This window comes from Corvus hawaiiensis, chromosome 3 (assembly GCF_020740725.1).
Source record: "Corvus hawaiiensis isolate bCorHaw1 chromosome 3, bCorHaw1.pri.cur, whole genome shotgun sequence".
In the NCBI taxonomy this organism is placed as follows: Eukaryota; Metazoa; Chordata; class Aves; order Passeriformes; family Corvidae; genus Corvus; species Corvus hawaiiensis.
The window spans coordinates 1,843,077-1,846,818 of NC_063215.1; the positions used below are offsets into that span (position 1 = coordinate 1,843,077).

Genomic DNA, 3,742 nt, shown 5'->3' on the forward strand with positions numbered 1-3,742 from the left:
AGATCATGGGGGAGATCATGGAGTAGATGAGGGGTGTCCGTGAGGGGGGATCAGGGGGGAGATCATGAGGGAGATCAGGGGGGAGATCATGGGGGAGATCATGGGGGAGATCAGGGGGGAGATCAGGGGGGAGATCATGAGCATTTCCATGTTTGTGAGGGGAGGTCATGGGGGAGATCAGGGGCGTCCGTGTTTGTGAGGGGAGGTCATGGGGGAGATCAGGGGTGCCCGTGTTTGTGAGGGGAGATCATGGGGGAGATGATGGGGGTGTCCATGTTTGTGAGGGGACATCATGGGGGAGGATGAGGGGAGATCATGGGGGAGATCAGGAGTGTCCATGTTTGTGAGGGGACATCATGGGGGAGATGATGGGGGTGCCCGTGTTTGTGAGGGGAGATCATGGGGGAGATCATGGAGTAGATGAGGGGTGTCCGTGAGGGGAGATCAGGGGGGAGATCATGAGGGAGATCAGGGGGGAGATCATGGGGGAGATCATGGAGTAGATGAGCGGTGTCCATGAGGGGACATCATGGTGGACATGAGGAGCATCCATGGTTGTGAGAGGCAGCCGTGAGGGGAGATCATGGAGGAGATGAGGGGTGTCCATGAGAGAAGATCATGGAGGAGGTGAGGGGAGATCATGGAGCAGATCCTGAAGGGAAGTCATGAGGGGATGTGAGGGATGTCCATGGTTGTGAAGGGCAGCCATGAGGGGAGACCATGGCGATGATGAGGGGTGGCCATGAGGGATGAGGGGTCAGTGACCATCAGGGGAGATGAGGGGTGGCCATGAGGGGACATTATGAAAGAAGAGGTGGAGGAGAAAATCATGGAGGGAGATGAGGGGTGGCCATGAGGGATGAGAGGTTAGTGACCATCAGGACAGCGGAACGGTGGCCACGTGAGGGGCAGCCATGAGGGGAGATCATGGAGGAGGACGAGGGGTGGCCATGAGGAGAGATCATGGAGGAAGGTGAGGGGCGGCCATGAGGGGAGATCATGGAGGAAGACGAGGGCGGCCATGAGGGGGGATCATGGAGGAAGGTGATGGGCGGCCATGAGGGGAGATCATGGAGGAAGGTGAGAGGCGGCCATGAGGGGAGATCATGGAGGAAGACGAGGGGCGGCCATGAGGGGAGATCATGGAGGAAGACGAGGGGCGGCCATGAGAGGAGATTGTGGAGGAAGATGAGAGGCGGCCATGAGGGGAGATCATGGAGGAAGATGAGGGGCGGCCATGAGGGGAGATCATGGAGGAAGACGAGGGCGGCCATGAGGGGAGATCATGGAGGAAGGTGAGGGGTGTCCATGAGGGGAGATCATGGAGGAAGGTGAGCGGCGGCCATGAGGGGAGATCATGGAGGGAAGACGAGGGGGCGGCCATGAGGGGGGGATCATGGAGGAAGACGAGGGGCGGCCATGAGGGGGGATCATGGAGGAAGACGAGGGCGGCCATGAGGGGAGATTGTGGAGGAAGACGAGGGGTGGCCATGAGGGGAGATCATGGAGGAAGGTGAGTGGCGGCCATGAGGGGAGATCATGGAGGAAGACGAGGGGGTGGCCATGAGGGGAGATCATGGAGGAAGACGAGGGGCGGCCATGAGGGGAGATCATGGAGGAAGGTGAGGGGCGGCCATGAGGGGAGATCATGGAGGAAGGTGAGGGGCGGCCATGAGGGGAGATCATGGAGGAAGACGAAGGGCGGCCATGAGGGGAGATCATGGAGGAAGACGAGGGGCGGCCATGAGGGGAGATTGTGGGAGGAAGATGAGAGGCGGCCATGAGGGGAGATCATGGAGGAAGATGAGAGGCGGCCATGAGGGGAGATCATGGAGGAAGACGAGGGCGGCCATGAGGGGAGATCATGGAGGAAGGTGAGGGGTGTCCATGAGGGGAGATCATGGAGGAAGGTGAGCGGCGGCCATGAGGGGAGATCATGGAGGAAGACGAGGGGGTGGCCATGAGGGGAGATCATGGAGGAAGACGAGGGGCGGCCATGAGGGGAGATCATGGAGGAAGGTGAGCGGCGGCCATGAGGGAGATCATGGAGGAAGGTGAGGGGCGGCCATGAGGGGAGATCATGGAGGAAGACGAGGGGCGGCCATGAAGGGAGATCATGGAGGAGACGAGGGTGGCCATGAGGGGAGATCATGGAGGAAGGTGAGGGGCGGCCATGAGGGGAGATCATGGAGGAAGACGAGGGGCGGCCATGAGGGGAGATCATGGAGGAAGGTGAGCGGCGGCCATGAGGGAGATCATGGAGGAAGACGAGGGGCGGCCATGAGGGGAGATCATGGAGGAGACGAGGGTGGCCATGAGGGGAGATCATGGAGGAAGGTGAGAGGCGGCCATGAGGGGAGATCATGGAGGAAGACGAGGGGGCGGCCATGAGGGAGATCATGGAGGAGACGAGGGCGGCCATGAGGGGAGATCATGGAGGAAGACGAGGGCAGCCATGGGATGTGAGGGTGTCAGAGCCCGTCCCAGCTGTTCTGAAATGTCCTTGCTCAGGTGTGCCAGCAGAACAACGCGCCTCCAAGGTGAGATCTCCAGGCGATGGATTTCACAGGCACCCGCCCTCTGCATATGTAATAACTCACCTTTTCATTTTAATTTTCATTTTAACACGTAATGAGCTGACTTAGAAACCCAAGCCTGAGGAGCTTGGGAGGAAATTCAGGAGCATTTCTGGAAACAGAAGATTTTGGCTCCTGTTTGGTTGCTTTGGAGAAGGTATTTGTTTTTTACAAATTAAAAAAAAAAAAAAAAACCAAAAAAAACCACCAAAACCACAGATATTTTGTTGGGAAATCGCATCAGGTTTCATCTTTTCTATCACGACCGGGTGAAAACCCCTTCTTGTCCCTGCGTTCCACCTCGGACAGCGGTAATAAAATCCTACCTGGGGCTGTGTAAATTCGTTGCTGGTAAAAATAAACATTTTTAGAGGCTGGCATGGGCCCAGTGTTTGTACATCAGCTCTGCCTTAACGCGCTATAAAGGGACAAACACCAAAATTAAGGATTTTTGTCATGGCGACAAAAAGCCGAGGGTTTCAAAGTGGGGGGGAAACAATGCCCCAAACTGAAATGAACCCCAAAAAGGGGCGTTAATTTAAGCCTCACTTACTGAAAAACAGATAAGGAGAGAGGGGTGGTGGGGGAAGGGGGTGCGGGGAGGAGCCCCAATCCTTGGGAAAGGGTGAGGGGGATCCCAATCCCAATCCCTTGGGAAAGGGATGAGGGGGATCCCAATCCCTCGGGAAGGGGGGTGCAGGAGGAGCCCAAATCCTTGGGAAAGGGTGAGGGGGATCCCAATCCCAATCCCTTGGGAAAGGGATGAGGGGGATCCCAATCCCTCGGGAAAGGGGTGCAGGAGGAGCCCCATTCCTTGGGAAAGGGATGAGAGGGGTTCTAATCCCTTGGAAAGGGGTGCAGGAGGAGCCCCAATCCTTGGGAAAGGGATGAGGAGGATCCCAATCCCTCGGGAAAGGGGTGCAGGAAGAGCCCCATTCCTTGGGAAAGGAGTGAGGAGGATCCCAATCCCTTGGAAAGGGGTGCAGGAAGAGCCCCAATCCTTGGGAAAGAAGTGAGGAGGATCCCAATCCCTCGGGAAAGGGGTGCAGGAGGAGCCCCATTCCTTGGGAAAGGAGTGAGGAGGATCCCAATCCCTCGGGAAGGGGGTGCAGGAGGAGCCCCAATCCTTGGGAAAGGGATGAGGAGGATCCCAATCCCTCGGGAAG

At 57.5% G+C, this 3,742-nt stretch overlaps 1 long non-coding RNA gene across 1 annotated transcript; it reads left to right on the plus strand.

Moving 5' to 3' along the window:
* The first annotated feature begins 1,766 nt into the window (after positions 1 to 1,766).
* On the plus strand, positions 1,767 to 2,953 carry LOC125324227. The gene is made up of 2 exons (XR_007202874.1): positions 1,767 to 1,874; positions 1,911 to 2,953. It is a non-coding gene; the product is annotated as an uncharacterized LOC125324227 (long non-coding RNA).
* The last annotated feature ends 789 nt before the right edge of the window (positions 2,954 to 3,742 follow it).